Genomic DNA, 17,550 nt, shown 5'->3' on the forward strand with positions numbered 1-17,550 from the left:
GAGGCAGATGACCAGTCCTATTATCCCCCTAAGGTGTATGCTCAAACTTGGCAGGGTTATATTACTCATATCATGGATATGTTGTATTGCAATGCTTAGTTTTTACATCATATATACAATATTGAATGCCATCTCCTTAGTTGACACATCATATATGCGATTGCCCTCTGCTCACTTGCTTAGTATATAAATCATATATTTGAATTATATCATGCCATGATGTTTACATATACAACATGTATCCGAATTATGGCATGCCAACCCATTTTCTAAAGACATAATATAGTTATGTCATCTCATCCTATTTACATAGTCATCATATTTTGAATTATGTCATTCTATTCATGAATTATATCATGCCCTCATGTTTCCATCAACGACATGTTTGTGATTTATGGCATGCCAATCACTTTAATAGACACAACGTATAGTTATATCATGTCATCCTGTTTACATAGTCATCATATTTTGAAGTATGTCATTCTATCCTGTTTAGTTAGCCATCATACATGTGAAATTGTGTCATGCTATCCTGTTTAATTAGCCATCATATACTCCCTCTCTCTCAGTTTACAGGGCGTGCACGTACCCCTAGGTCATCAATTTGACCAACCTAATACAAGTCATATATTACAAAAAATATATCAATATAAACTTCAGATGTTATATTTTCAAAAGGTATATTGTTTGTGTTATATAGTTTATATTATGGTGATAAAATTGGCAACCTAGGTATACACGTAGGACTTGTAAACTGAGACGGAGGGAGTATGTGAAATTATGTCCTGCTATTCTATTTGGCTAGACAACATAAATGTGAATTAGTTCATGCCCTGTTTTCTTCCCTACTATCCATTGCACCAGTCTATCTTACAATGCCTGCACATTCAATTACTTTTCTTGTTTATCAGCCATTTCAATTGGAGGGGGTGATGGCAGTATCTGTGGGAGTAAAAACACGGTCTTCAGAAAAGATCGTGCTACCTGTCGATGCAGATAGAACCACGGTTGTACTTGCCCAAGAACCAGCCCCACCACACATAACCCAGACTCACGCAGATTGTACCCCTACCCAGTTGGACAGAGAACCAGCTACACCCCTTCTAACCCCAACCCCAACAGATAGTAACCCAGTTCTAGTTGACACAACACTGTCTCCACCACAGAGCACCCAAACACGAGCAGTTAGTAAGGCAACTGCAGTGCCCAAAGCATGAGGACCACCACTCCGAACCCCAAGTCAACGCTTAAAGCAGAAGAAGAATTGTTCTCAGGTCAGGTTCCGTAGCTATGGTTCATACTACTTTGCTCTTGCATCACTGTATTTGCTCATAACAACTAATTTCAAATTTGAAGGATGCAATTGAAACTCCAATGGCGCAACATGTATGTTTTAAACATGTTTCTTTAACGTGTTTGCTGTTGTAACTTGCTCTATGTTGATTTCAGTTTCAGTTGAATAAACAGTTATGTTCTCATGCCATGCACATTACAAGTGTTGTTATTGCTGTGTAGTTTCCCACATTTATATTTTGTCTATGCTACCTTGTCTTAAATAGATATGATTCGAACTGTATATCTTGATTTGGCAACATAAACTAGAATGACATAGACCATACAGTGACCATACTACATAGATATATGTTTGTTTCATGCTGTTATCCTATCCACCTTACTACTGAACTGGTTTACCAAAATGAGTTTCATATACTACATTGTAAACCTGTGATGTGTTTGTTTGTTTCTATTTTAGAACGCAGATAAAATATTGGAGAAGAGTACCCCGTTATGCAATGGTAAAGGAAGTAATGCAGATAAGGTTCAAGATAGTGAGACATCCCTGTTGGTTTCCAAGAAAGCTGATAAAAACTATATTGAAGACACTGAGACAACCTGTCACGCCCAATATGCGATACTATCCTAAAGAGACTCGAAGGTCCCACCAAGGATAGAACCGCATATTGAAACGCTTTTGCAAGGTGGATATCATTACACCAACATTACATAATAGATGGGGATACATACAAGAGGCATACAATGCTACACGAATACAACATCATCTTACATAAGAGCACCATCCGACTACGGATGAAACACAAACAGAAACTCAAACGACATCCACCCTGCTAGCCCAGGCTGTCGATCTGGAACCTATCCCCTGATCGAAGAAGAAGTAGAAGAAGAACTCCAAAACAAGTAAACATCGCTCTCGCGTCATGATCATCGCAAAACCTGTACCTGCAACTATTGTTGTAGTAATCTGTGAGCCATGAGGACTCAGCAATCCCTTTACCATGGGTATCAAGACTAGCAAAGCTTAATGGGAAAGGAAAGGGTAAAGTGGTGAGGTTGCAGCAGCGACTAAGCATATATGGTGGTTAACATACGCAAATAAGAGCGAGAAGAAGAAAACGGAACGGTCGTGAAGCTAGCAATGATCAAGAGGTGATCCTGAACTCCTACTTAAGTCAAACATAACCCAAAACCGTGTTCACTTCCCGGACTCCGCCGAAAAGAGACCATCACGGCTACACACGTGGTTGATGCGTTTTAATTCGGATCTGGTGTCAAGTTATCTACAACCGGACATTAACAAATTCCCATCTGCCACATAACCGCGGGCACGGCTCTCCTAAGTTTATACCCTGCAGGGGTGTCCCAACTTAGCCCATGATAAGCTCTCACGATCAACGAAGGATATTCCTTCTCCCAGGAAGACCCGATCAGTCTCGGAATCCCGGTTTACAAGACATTTTGACAATTGTAAAACAAGACCAGCAAGACCGCCCGATGCGCCGACAATCCCGATAGGAGCTGCACATATCTCGTTCTCAGGGCAACACCGGATGAGACAAGCTACGAGTAAAACCAGACCTCGAGTTTCCCCAAGGGGGCCCCGCAGGCGGCTCGGTTCGGACCAGCACTTAGAGAAGCACTGGCCCGGGGGGGTCTAAAATAAAGATGACCCTCGAGAGAGCGACTCCCAAGGGAAAAGTAGGTGGTGGTGAGGCAAATGGTAAAACCAATGTTGGGCCTTGCTGGAGTAGTTTTATTCAAAGCGAACTGTCAAGGGGGTCCCATAAATCACCCAACCGCGTTAGGGACGTAAAATCCGGGAACATAATACCGATATGACGGAAACTAGGGCGGCAAGAGTGGAACAAAACACCAGGCATAAGGCCAAGCCTTCCACCCTTTACCAAGTATATAGATGCATTAATTAAATAAGAGATATTGTGATATCCCAAAATAATCATGTCCACCATGGGGCAATATTCAACTTCACATGCAACTAACAACGCTATAAGAGGGGCTGAGCAAAGCAGTAACATAGCCAAGCAACGGTTTGCTAGGAAGGGTGAAAATGGTTAAAGGCTGACATGGCAATTTGGGAGGCTTGAAGAGCAAAGCGATAGAACGAAACAACTAGCATAGCAATGATAGTAGTGAGATCTAGGGAAGCGGTCATCTTGCCTGAAATCCCGCAAGGAAGAAGAATGAGTCCATGAAGAAGATGAAGCCACGAAGACGAACCAAGCGTAGTCGAACGAATCCTCACGATCGCAACGAAACAGGAACTATCGAGAAGAAGCACACCACATGGTAAACACACCACACATAGACAAGACATGATGCACAACCAACCATGATGCATGACAAGGCTACATGAAGCTACTCATGGCAAGAGATGATGCATACAAGAGCAACACATCAAAGCAAGTTTAAATGAGGCCGGAAACAACATATAACAATTCCGGTAAGTCCTCATATGCAAGTTTCAAAGTTGGTCCAGATCTGAACAAACATTAAGTTGAAGTTGTTAAACAGCAAGTTAAAGAGCACCAAGAGGATCTACACGAAATAAAGGATGAGCAAAACAAGATAAACATACAAAGTTCATTTAATTCGAAGCTACGGCCTAGAAGATATGAGCAAAACAAGATAAACATGGCATTGATGCAAAATGCATCCAAACATCAAGCAAACACCTCAAAACAAGGATGCAACATGGTAATATGAAACTACATGAAATTCTAAGCAAGTTGCATATAGATCACACCCAAAACGGAGCAACGGTTCAACACATATACTCTATTGAACATATAAAGGATGAGTGAGTTGGTAGTCACAACCACGGCGTCCACGTCGGCATGAACAGGAGCAAAGCGGGCAGCGAGCGAGAGCAAGAGAAAGCGGGCAGCCAGATGAAAGGGGTCCACGTCCGCTGCGAGAGAAAGCGGGAGAAATATCTTCTCTCTCCCTTCTTGATGCCGCCGCCTCCTCCTCCTCTTCTCCATGCCGCCGCCGCCTCATCCTCTCCTTTCCTCGATGTCGATGGCGGCGCGGCGGAGCTCATGGTCCGTCGGAGTCCTCTCCCGCGTCCATCCCGGCAGGGCCGGTGATCTGCAGCCAAAGGGTGACGGCGGCTAGGGTGCAGCCAAGGCCGCGGCGAGGGTGTTGGTTTTGATCTGATGGCTTAAACAGGCCAGTTAGATCTATTAGTTTAACAACAACAAAAAAAAGAGATAGATAACGCTAATGAAAAGGCCCAACGCACCAACGTATGTGAGGTTTTTATCCCAACTAAGGCGCCCTGATCGGGGGCACCCAAACCAACTGATGGTTTAGGTTCCCTATCGCCAGCGCTACATAAAAGGGAACGGGAGAGGGTTGGCAGCCTGCGCGATCACAATTCTCGTACAGTTTCACTCCCCTCCCGATATTCTCTCACCGCATTCGATCATGGGGAGCGCTGCAGCGACGGGAAGACCTACTCCAGCCGCCGCTGCCGTCCCCGGGCAGTGCCGTTGGCGTCCTGAGGGCATCAGGACGTTGAGGAGGACTTCTACCTCGACTACATCACCCCTGCATCAAGCCTGCACCAAGCAGGCGATCATGTCCACTACCGTGACACGTAATGATCCCCTAAACCCTTCTCTGTTCATGTTTTAGGTGATCTAGATGCAATCTGTTTCTGCTAATGGCATCCTAGAGATGCATAATTAATCCAACAATGGTATCAGTCGCCAAGTTTGATTGCTATAGGTCCCTATGTTATTGATCTGTAGATCAACATCAAGTTTTAGATCAATTCAGGTCTAGGGTTTTTTATGATCAAGATTGAAAGTTTTACCCCTATGATAATGCTACTGTTTGACGTTCATGCCCATTGCCATCTGCATATAACTATGTGATACCCTAATTTTGCTTCGGATCATTACTGTTAATGTCAGTTCCTTTTAATTAACCCATGTTAAAGATTAATGCTCATGGTTATGTCACGGTTAATTAGAATGAATCATGTTTAAGTACTGATTCCGGTTTTTGATAAGCAAATTAGAATGCAGAGGGATCAACAGTAGCAACCCCCCCCCCCCATGTTGAAGAACCCTAGAATTTATCCACAATTCCAAAGAACCCTAATTCTGAAATTAGGACTGTTTTCACCCCAAATCAAACACTGATGTACACGAATTTGAAAAGAATGAGGAGAATCCTCAACTAACGCGCCGCGTACTCGCCTATTCCCTTTGGGGCCCGCGTAGCGCCCACCGTTGCACGAGGGCGAAGACACCGCGACGCCGCCGTCCTCGGGATGACGTGCAGAACAAAGTGGCGCCGCCGCCGTTGCCGCTCTAATGGACGCGCCCTTGTTTGGCCGACGCCGACCAAGTCGCCGTCGTTCCTCATGCCGCGGTGGCCGGCGTCCCTCCACCCTCCTTGATGCGCCATGTGCACGGACGCTGGGGCCACGCTCGACGGGGGAGCGCGCGGGATTCATCCTGCTGCACGCTCCTCCGGCGAGCGCAGCCGCCGCGCCGCCATGGCCGGCGCGCCTCGAGCCGCCGTCGAACGCCGTCGCTGCTCACTGTACGAGCATGAAATGCGGGGGAGTCGCGGGGGAAATGGATAGGGTTTGACCAAGCCGCAGGTTTTGCTCGGGTTTGGGGCGATCCGAGCCGTCGGCTCGATCCGACGACTCAGAGCACCGCACGGCTCCCTGCTGGGCCAGCGGGCGCTAATGGGCCGATTCCGGCTGTGGGCTGCGGCCCAGGTTATGTCAGTCCAGCGAAAACACACACAAAAAAAAACTTCTTCTGGGCTGGGCCATTTTACGTGTAGCTGTGAGGTATTTTGGGCCAAAATCACTGTCGCGATTTTCTGTTTTTCCAGTGCGTTTAAGTTAATAAATATTATGATTTGCACTGTTTAAACCAGAAAATGCGTAAAAATGTAATAAACACATTATTATTCTGGGTAAAATTGAACCAACGGGATATTTTATTCAGGATTTATTATGTGTTTTTGGATGATGAACTTTTTTTAGACATCAAATAATGCTAATGTTTTTTTATGTTGATGTTTAAATTGAGAATGAAATGACTCTAATTTTAATTCGGACCAACATTCTTTTATTATTATGAGTCATCCCCTATGATATTTTAATTCTATGTTTTTTCTGCCCAATGGTGTTTTGACATGGAGTTGAAATTATATACTTGGCATGTTTGTTTATTTACCAACGTAAATTTATAATCATGCAAGTTTACTTATGATTTTTTATGATGATTTCAGCTTCCGCTCCATTCTGGTCCGACACGATCGAACCACTTACGGGGAGTAACTTCCCTCGTTGGAAGTCCCAAGTCGAATTATGTTTGGGTTGTAATGAATTTGACTATGCCTTGAGGGAAGAAAAACTTGTGGCACCTGTGGCAGGTGTCACAGGGTATGCAGAACTCAAGAAGGAGTATGATGTTAAGATGGAAAAGGCAAGTCAAGAAAGAAGGCACTAAGCCATTCAACTCTAAGGCATTCAAGGGTAAAGAAGCCGGTGGTTCTTCTTCTGCTCCTAGCAGCTCCACTGCTAGAGAAAATGCTTGTAACTTCTGCAAAGAGGAGGGACACTATCAAAGGGACTGCCCAGGCTTTCTAAAATGGATGAACAAAAAAGGTATTGATGAAATTACTTTTGTAGATGAATCTCTTTATGTTGATTTTTCTATAAAGTCTTGGTAGATTGATTCAGGGGCAACCACTCACGTTGCTAACTCTATGCAGGGACGATACGATCCAAACCATAAGAGGAGGAACAAGAAAGCTTAAGGTTGCAAACGGAGTTGAGGACGATGTTGAAGCTGTGGATCTCTCACGTTGGAGCTACACACTGGCCACACTCTTAGATTGAATAATGTTATTTATGTGCCTACCTTAAGTAGGAATTTGATTTCAGTTTCTCGTTTAGATGATGATATGTATGAGTGCCGTTTTGGCAAGAAACAATTTTCTTTGATCAAATGTAATAAGAATGTAGGCATCAGTGTTAGACGAGGCCAACTATACATGTTATCTCTTAATAATGATTCAGTTATGCATGTGAGTGATGAAATTAATGTTGAGAAGAAATGGAAAGGAGTTAGTAATTCTTCGAAATTGTGGCATTGTCATTTGGGCCACATTTCGAGGGGGAGAATGGAACGCTTAGTTAAAAATGAAATACTCCTCCCATTAGACTTCTCAGATGCAGACAAATGTGTCGACTGCATTAAAGGAAAATTCGCAAAAACAATTAAGAAAGGAGCAGTACGAGCCACAGGGGTTTTAGAATTAATTCACACCGACATATGTGGACCCCTTAATGTTAAGTCTGTAGATGGTTTTCATTCATTACATTCACAGACGACTTTTCCCGCTATGGGTATATTTATCCCATACGTGACCGATCGGAAGCTTTGGAGAAATTCAAAGTCTATAAAGCGGAGGTTGAAAATCAACTGAACGCAAAAATCAAAGTTGTATGGTCTGATCGCGGGGGAGAGTATTATGGTAGGCATGCTCCTTATGGGCAGATTCCTGGACCTTTTTCCAAGTTCTTATCTGAAAATGGAATCATTGCTCAGTATTCAATGCCTGGTGAACCACAACAAAATGGTGTGGCCGAGCGCCGCAACCGCACCCTTATGGATATGGTGCGAAGCATGCTTAGTCACTCTAGTTTACCAGTAAGCCTTTGGATAGAGGCATTAAAGATAGCTGCACACATACTAAGTCTTGCTCCAACTAAGTCAGCACCGAACACACCTTACGAGATGTGGGCGGGAAAGAAACCGAGCTTGAATTACTTACGGGTGTGGGGTTGCCCTGCTGAAACTAAAATTTTCAATCCACAAGTTAAGAAATTGGATCCAAAAACAGTTAGTTGTTTCTTCGTTGGATACCCTCATAGGGGAAAGGGATATCGTTTTTATTGTCCAAGTCACACCACCAAGTTTGTGGAGACTAGACAAGCAGTATTTTTTTAAGATAATGAGGTCACAAATTTAAGGGAAATCGATCTTGAGGAGAAGCGGGTTTGTGTACCATCCCCGACTATCCAAGAGATTGTTTTTCCAATACGAAGAAATGTGACATCTGATGATCCTGAATCTCACGGTTCAGTCTCTCAGTCGAATGGTGATCCAAAAACTAATAATGAGAATCCAAACACAAATGAGGATCTCCGAGAAAATAATGAAAATGATGATGTTCCACCACCACCTCCTCCCATGGGTAGATCTTGGTGAAGCCTCGTATGTCCAGATGATCTTGGTGTGAGAGGAAGAAAGCCATATCAGATGATTATATCACTTTTTTGATGGAGGACATGAATGATATGGGAAAGGTGGAGGATCCAACCTCATATAAGGAAGCCATTAAAAGCAAAAATTCGTCCAAATGGTTGGTTGCCATGGAAGACGAGTTGAAATCTATGGGCTCAAACGACGTATGGGACTTAGTAGAAGTTCCCGATGGAGCTAAGAAAGTAGGCTGCAAGTGGGTCTACAAAACGAAGTATGATTCCAAAGGGAATGTCGAACGGTTCAAGGCAAGGCTAGTGGCAAAAGGGTATACACAGAGAGAAGGCATTGATTATAAACAAACCTTCTCTCCTGTGTCAACCAAGGATTCTTTCAGAATCATAATGGCATTAGTAGCTCATTACGACCTAGAACTACATCAAATGGATGTTAAAACGGCATTTCTAAATGATGACTTAAAAGAAAATGTTTACATGGCTCAGCCAGAAGTCTTTGTTGTGGAAGGGAAGGAACATTTAGCATGTCGTCTAAAGAAATCAATTTATGGCTTGAAGCAAGCTTCAAGAGAGTGGTACCTCAAGTTTGATAAAATTATCAAAACTTTTGGTTTCACCGAAAATGTTGTGGACAACAGCATATACGTTAAGTTTAAAGGCAGTAGGTTCATATTTTTAGTCCTATACGTTGATGACATATTATTGGCATGTAGCGATAAGGATATGCTGCATGAGACCAAGAATTTTTTTTGTCATCCAGTTTTGATATGAAAGATCTTGGTGAAGCCTCGCATGTCCTCGGCATCGAGATTCATCGAGATAGGTCCAGAGGAACGTTAGGACTATCTCAAAAGGCATACTTTGAGAGAGTACTGAAAAAATTCAATATGCATAAGTGCTCACCCTCACCTTCTCCTATAGTTAAGGGCGATAAGTTTGGGACATTTCAATGTCCGAGGAACCAATGTGAAACTGATCAGATGAAGTCGCTTCCTTATGCTTCAGCTGTTGGAAGCATCATGTATGCTCAAGTATGTACATGCCCAGACTTATGTTTTGTAACCGGGGTGCTTGGCAGATACCAATCAAATCCAGGACCGGACCACTGGAAGGCCGCAAAGAAAGTCTTGCGTTATATGCGAGGAACTAAGGACTTCATGCTTACATATAAAAGAACTGATAACCTAGAAATTGTTGGTTATTCAGACTCTGATTTTGCCGATTGTGTGGATAGTATGAGATCTATGTCAGGTTATATATTCACACTCGCGGGAGGAGCTATATCGTGGAAAAGCTCCAAACAAATGTTAACTTCTGGATCTACGATGCAAGCAGAATTTGTAGCATGTTATGAGGCCACCGGGCAGGCTGTATGGCTAAAGAATTTCATACCCGGACTTAAAGTGGTTGATAGCATATCTAAACCAATTTTATTATACTGCGATAATGAACCAGCAGTTTTCTATGCGAGTAACAACAGGTCATGTAATGCTGCCAAACACATTGACACAAAGTATCGTGTTGTGAAAGATAGAATCTAGGATCAAACAGTTGATGTTAAACATATAAGAATGAAGCATATGCTTGCGGATCCGCTAACAAAAGGCTTACCACCCAGTATTTTTTGTGAGCATGTTGCCGGCATGGGACTACTGGAGGCCTGATGATTCTGGAATAAGAGGACCATTAAAATAAACCACTCCCCAATTAGCAAAATGTTTTCCATTTCGAAATAGGCGGGTGTACTATAAGTGTTGAGGTTCTATGGCATTTCGAGCTGTTGTAACACCTCACTTTGGTACATCATTCCTATGTAGAATGGGCGAATGAAGTTAAGCCTAACGATCAAGGGGGAGAATGTTGGTTTTGATCTGACAGCTTAAACAGGCAAGTTAGATCTATTAGTTTAACAACAACAAAAAATAGAAAGATAACATTAATGAAAAGGCCCCACGCACCAACGTACGTGAGGTTTTTATCCCAACTAAGGCGCCCTGATCGGGGGCACCCAAACCAACTGATGGTTTAGGTCCCCTGTCGCCAGCGCTACATAAAAGGGAACGGGAGAGGGTTGGCAGCCTACGCGATCACAATTCTCGTACGGTTTCACTCCCCTCCCAATATTCTCTCACCCCATCCGATCGGGGGGAGCGCTGCAGCGACGGGAAGACCCACTCCAGCCGCCGCTGCCGTCCCTGGGCAGTGCGGGTGGCGTCCTGAGGGCATCAGGACGTTGAGGAGGACTTCTACCTCGACTACATCACCCCTGCATCAAGCCTGCACCAAGCAGGCGATCATGTCCATTAGCAGAAACCATTACTCGTCGCTGTTATATATTGGCTTCATTGAGAGGGAGTGATGATGCAAAAAATATCTGAAGGTGCATGTCTATTCTCCTTCCAGTCTGATACTATCTCTACGGGGATATGTCTGAAGCTTCAGTATGTTTTCCCCCTAACAGTATCTAATCTAACCAGTGGTGCATCAGGTACTAGATTGTGGTGAGAAAATCGAAGTACTCGTTGATAAAGACAGCATGTTCGCTCATAGGTATTGTGGTTTCGCACTCATAAATCAATACTTGGGCATTGGCTTTGTTTTATATATATAAGAATGTTATCATCGAAAACTGTAATACCTCTACTAATAAAGTTTATGGAAGTGCACTACCAACTATATGAGGGGAGAGCTATCCAAGCTGATGTGGATATTTTTAGTGGACTGTATATCTCGGCAAATATTTTTGACCTCTATGTTTCCTATCGTGCCCAATAATTCCGGTTTTTTTATTAAATCCTTCTCCTAATTGTAAGCCCATAAAAGAACTTGATACGTTCTGTTTCGGTGGTGTCCAGACTTTTTTTTTCATCGTATGCGACTATGCATGCAACTTTTAGAATTTGCAGACCACATATTCATGGTTAAATCGAAAATGGATATTTTTTTGTAGGCTTGATAAGCCGCTATGAAATTTAGAGGAAAAATAGTTTGAATGTTATGACTAGAGTGCTTGGAGTCTTGGACTAACTTCAGTGTCACATATTATTAAATATTTGGGCGTTGTCCTCTACTATTGATTTTTATCATACAACTTTTAATTAGTTCTTGATTCAAGAAAATGGAACCTCCTTCAGGAAGTATCATGTTTATATTTCAATCGTGCTTCTCAGTTAACCCGCTACAATATATAGAAGAGTGTGATGTGCTCTGCTTCCTCCATTTTTTTAATTAATGGATCTCTCACTGAGCAGAGCATGTTCGTTAGGTTGGCATCATAAATGATATAGCTAAACCTATTGCTTACCTCGGTATTCCATAGATTATCTGCCATGTATGCCTATTGCTTTCGTAGCTTGGTAAGTTCCTCAAATTTTGGTATGTGCATTTGGGCTTTTCCAGCCTTCTTGTTCAAGAGAAACAAGATCCTGATTAATGTAATATGTTGGACAAAGGGAGATTTCTCATGATTGGGAGAGCCTTGCTGATTCGTTTCGACCACAGTACGAGAACACAGGTTGGTGCAACACCACACTGTAGTTTTGTTCCTTAGTAGAAAGTCACTTACTTATGTAGATGATGAGAAGTCAATCACTTAGTCACTGCAGATGTTAACTTCTGATAGGAAAATACTTGTTGTTAGATAATGCCAGAAATAGGAACTACATTATGACTAGCATTCTAGCTGACAATACATCATGAGGCCTGCTAAACTTTCCCTGACATGCCTTTGGTTCCTACACGCTGTTGCATTTGTCTAACAATGTCATGTCTCTGTGGACACTGGTGAATGCAGTTGACTCTTGAAGATCGAGGGCAACAAAGACATATGCCGAGGCCGTCCATCGACAACCTACCTAAGGTCATTCGTTCTTGTGCCTTTTGGCCATGTGCACTTTACTGCTTTGTTCCAAAAAAGCATGGAATGTTTGTTCTGCTGGTACAACTACTCTGGCTAGGAAATTTTGGCTTAGAATAACATAAATGAACCTAAAATTTCTTAAAATTTTGGTTTGTCCTTGTGCACAATCATAGGGATGCTTTGAAATATTTTACCTTGCTTTCTTTTGATTTGAGTTGTGTTTATGTCAAACACTATTTGTTTTGATAGATTCAATATATGAAGTGTCGTAAAAAAAATTTGCTGGCATTGCTTGCATGGTATAATACATACTATAAGAGCTCGTTCAGAGTTTAAATATCAGCAAGTTCTACTCCCTTTTTCGTTCGCTTTGTATAGTTGTTATGGCGCTGCTAGAAGGAGGGCGCGAGAGTGCCATGCCCCCGGTCGGGCAAGAGGGAAGGGATTTCCTTCTTAATTCTTGCTTGATTAGATTGATACATCTCCTCTCTTTATATAGAGAGGTTTACTTGACTCCCAAGCAAGGCTTACTTGACCCCTAAGCAAGCGACCCTTATCTCTAATTAACCCTAAGACTAATGGGCCCATTAGGCCCATTACATACTCTAAAACTACACCCCACCTGGACATGCAGCTTGTCCTCGAGCTGCAGCCTAACCAACTTATAATCATGACTCGACGCAACACAAACCTAACACCTAAAAACAAGCCTTTTACATCTTGGCTTGTGTTATTACTCTCAACCTGAAATAGACTAGGACACTTTATTCTGGACGTGCACGTGTACAGCCACCTGGATCCCTTGGACACCACCTTGACAAAAAGAGTGCATGTGTATGGCTGTTGGTCTGCACCACACATGGAAGAGTGAAGGGCTTGCGATGGAGAATGACGAGGAGGGGTGCGGCCCCCCAACCGCTGATGTCGTAGACTTTGAGGTCGCTGCCCGCGGGGAAAACAGCATGCCAGCCGCCCGTGGGGGAGACTGCATGCCGAAGATCCCCGACGCAGCGGACGAGATCGAGGTCCTTTGCACAGTGAAGGGCAACTTGGAGGAGCGGGAGCTGCAGACCACGCATCTCCCGCACACGCCGACACGCTAGGAGGCCGCGCGCAGCAGCCTGCAGCCTCACCGCCGCTGACACGTGGCGGGTAGCGATCCAAGACGGAAGCGGTGACGGCGATGGCAGGGACTTGATCTGCTGGATGTGGACGCCCTGGGATGACGGCATCGCTGATGGGAACGAGTTCATCGCACTCCCGTCGTAGGGCATCCCATATTGGGCGGCGGAGCTGACCGGCGGTGGCTGCTGCTGCGGTGCCACGCCGGGCAGCAGCGGCGGCTTCTGCGGCGGAGCGCCGGGCGCGGCAGAGGCCGCCAGGAGCGACGGCTGCTGCGGCGGAGCGCCGGGCGCGGCAGAGGCCGCCAGGAGCGACGGCTGCCACTGCAGCAAGTGCTGGGCGGTGGTGGCGATGGATGGCAGCTGCAGCGGCCCGACAAGCGCGGCGAAGGCCGCCTGGTGCGGCGGCTGCCACAGCAGCCACGGCGGCGCGGGGGTGGTGATGGGCGGCGCAGCCGGGTGCAGCACGTTGGACCCGGCTAAGAACATGTGGATCTCCTAGACCGCCTGAGTTAGGTCCCGCAGCACCCCGGACACCTCCTCCCAGGTGAGGACGGCGGGGGCGGGCGCGACGGAGGACCCCTGCGCGGGCAGGAGCGGGGCGACGGTCGTGGTGGTTGCCGGAGGTGACAACGTGACCGGCAGCGGAAGAGACGGGCTTGGCGGCAGTGAAGACATGATCGAACCAAAGCTAGTTAATACCAAATTGTTATGGCGCTGCTAGAAGGAGGGCGCGAGAGTGCCGACCGGGGGCCTTTTTGCCCACGGCCGGGCAAGAGGGAAGGGATTTCCTTCTTAATTCTTGCTTGATTAGATTGATACATCTCCTCTCTTTATATAGAGAGGTTTACTTGACTCCCAAGCAAGCATTACTTGACCCCTAAGCAAGCGACCCTTATCTCTAATTAACCCTAAGACTAATGGGCCCATTAGGCCCATTACATACTCTAAAACTACACCCCACCTGGACATGCAGCTTGTCCTCGAGCTGCAGCCTAACCAACTTATAATCATGACTCGACGCAACACAAACCTAACACCTAAAAACAAGCCTTTTACATCTTGGCTTGTGTTATTACTCTCAACCTGAAATAGACTAGGACACTTTATTCTGGACGTGCACGTGTACAGCCACCTGGATCCCTTGGACACCACCTTGACAAAAAGAGTGCATGTGTATGGCTGTTGGTCTGCACCACACATGGAAGAGTGAAGGGCTTGCGATGGAGAATGACGAGGAGGGGTGCGGCCCCCCAACCGCTGATGTCGTAGACTTTGAGGTCGCTGCCCGCGGGGAAAACAGCATGCCAGCCGCCCGTGGGGGAGACTGCATGCCGAAGATCCCCGACGCAGCGGACGAGATCGAGGTCCTTTGCACAGTGAAGGGCAACTTGGAGGAGCGGGAGCTGCAGACCACGCATCTCCCGCACACGCCGACACGCTAGGAGGCCGCGCGCAGCAGCCTGCAGCCTCACCGCCGCTGACACGTGGCGGGTAGCGATCCAAGACGGAAGCGGTGACGGCGATGGCAGGGACTTGATCTGCTGGATGTGGACGCCCTGGGATGACGGCATCGCTGATGGGAACGAGTTCATCGCACTCCCGTCGTAGGGCATCCCATATTGGGCGGCGGAGCTGACCGGCGGTGGCTGCTGCTGCGGTGCCACGCCGGGCAGCAGCGGCGGCTGCTGCGGCGGAGCGCCGGGCGCGGCAGAGGCCGCCAGGAGCGACGGCTGCTGCGGCGGAGCGCCGGGCGCGGCAGAGGCCGCCAGGAGCGACGGCTGCCACTGCAGCAAGTGCTGGGCGGTGGTGGCGATGGATGGCAGCTGCAGCGGCCCGACAAGCGCGGCGAAGGCCGCCTGGTGCGGCGGCTGCCACAGCAGCCACGGCGGCGCGGGGGTGGTGATGGGCGGCGCAGCCGGGTGCAGCACGTTGGACCCGGCTAAGAACATGTGGATCTCCTAGACCGCCTGAGTTAGGTCCCGCAGCACCCCGGACACCTCCTCCCAGGTGAGGACGGCGGGGGCGGGCGCGACGGAGGACCCCTGCGCGGGCAGGAGCGGGGCGACGGTCGTGGTGGTTGCCGGAGGTGACAACGTGACCGGCAGCGGAAGAGACGGGCTTGGCGGCAGTGAAGACATGATCGAACCAAAGCTAGTTAATACCAAATTGTTATGGCGCTGCTAGAAGGAGGGCGCGAGAGTGCCGACCGGGGGCCTTTTTGCCCACGGCCGGGCAAGAGGGAAGGGATTTCCTTCTTAATTCTTGCTTGATTAGATTGATACATCTCCTCTCTTTATATAGAGAGGTTTACTTGACTCCCAAGCAAGCATTACTTGACCCCTAAGCAAGCGACCCTTATCTCTAATTAACCCTAAGACTAATGGGCCCATTAGGCCCATTACGTACTCTAACAATAGTTTTAAAGTTTGCACATGTGATGTATCCTTGTACTCCCTCCGTCCGGAAATACTTGTCGGAGAAATGGATGTATCTAGACGTATTTTAGTTTTAGATACATCCATTTTTATGCATTTCTCCGACAAGTATTTTCGGATGGAGGGAGTATAAGCTATATGCATTTGTAGTTGGATTCTCTATAGAGCTGAAAATAACACTCGAAATTATCTATTTTTATGATACATGGTCGTGTAAATGTGGTTGGAAATCGGGTTAAGGTAAAATGGAAAAGGGATAAGAAATGCAGTTTCTATGAGCGAAAGCATCCTGGAACATATGGTTGTTTATTGTTTATGCTTCTATGGCAGTGAGATCGGTTAGTAATGTTACACATAATTATTTTTTCCAGCGGTGTTCCTCACTCTCTTGAGCATGTTTTTGTTGCACTGGTTAGTTGTTAGAATGCATGTATTTCAGCCCATCATCAAGTTTCTACTATTGTACATTTCCCTTGCTACTTTGTTGGCTAAATTATTTTTTAGGAAACTATTTGAACTCTTAGGCCATTTGTTCTATGTTGTTTCTATTTAGGAGTTTCTTCACGATGCCACTTCCCACCTCGAAAGGTGTCGATGTCGGCGATCCAGCTTTTATTCTACATGTATCACTTCTTCAAATGAAACCCCAACCTGAGAAAGGGCATGGTAGATGATGATGTATTTGTCTTATGTGTGTGTCAGAAGAAGTGATCTATTAGTTGAGCATTATGTAAATTAGACTTAGCATTATGTAAATTAAACTTAGCAATAAAGCTTTGAGAAGTGTATTCGTTGTCTTTTTGTACAACCTATTACTATCCAAATTATTCTTTCTAAACCAACTCAAATGATATGAATCAATGATCGCATTTGCTAAGACAATTTTGAAATATCTTACTGGGTCTATGTTTATGCGTACTGGAAGTTGAAGGAATCCCAAAGGTAGAACCAAACCTTTAATCCTATATTGACAATTATTCCTCTTTGCTTCTCAATTAAGATACAAATTATGCATGCTTAAGTACACATTTTTATGAAAGCCTCTTCTTAGTTTTCATCTGAAATTGTTTGAATTGTTATCCTAAGTGGTTGCTACCTAATATTAGCTAATATAGACAAACTGTTTCAAAACACTTTTGGTTTGAATTGCGGTCATCTAAGATGTGTTATAGAGGTCGAATATCGCATATTTTTAAAAGAACCATTCTCCTTATTTTTAAGCATTACAAAGGACAAACTATTGCATCATTTGAAAGTACTTTTTTTGTAAATAACTCTGGGTCTGACCTGGGACCTTGCGCCATTTGGTGCAACGGGTAGCCATGCCTCGCCCCTACTCTCTCAGCCGCCACCTTTCCTCCCCCGGCCTGTAATATTCTTTTGGCCCTTATCTAAGCTGGATTGCACCATCCATTTCCTCTGGCATGTTCCATGTTTTTCAAAATTATGCTCCTCTATTCCCTGATGATTTTTATTGCTGCCCATTCAACTTTTGCCAACCATGAAGACTTGCTTAGACAATGAAGTAATTTTCAATTCCAATGACACATGCAGCGA

The sequence above is a fragment of the Triticum aestivum genome, chromosome 5B, assembly GCF_018294505.1.
Source record: "Triticum aestivum cultivar Chinese Spring chromosome 5B, IWGSC CS RefSeq v2.1, whole genome shotgun sequence".
NCBI classification, from domain to species: Eukaryota; Viridiplantae; Streptophyta; class Magnoliopsida; order Poales; family Poaceae; genus Triticum; species Triticum aestivum.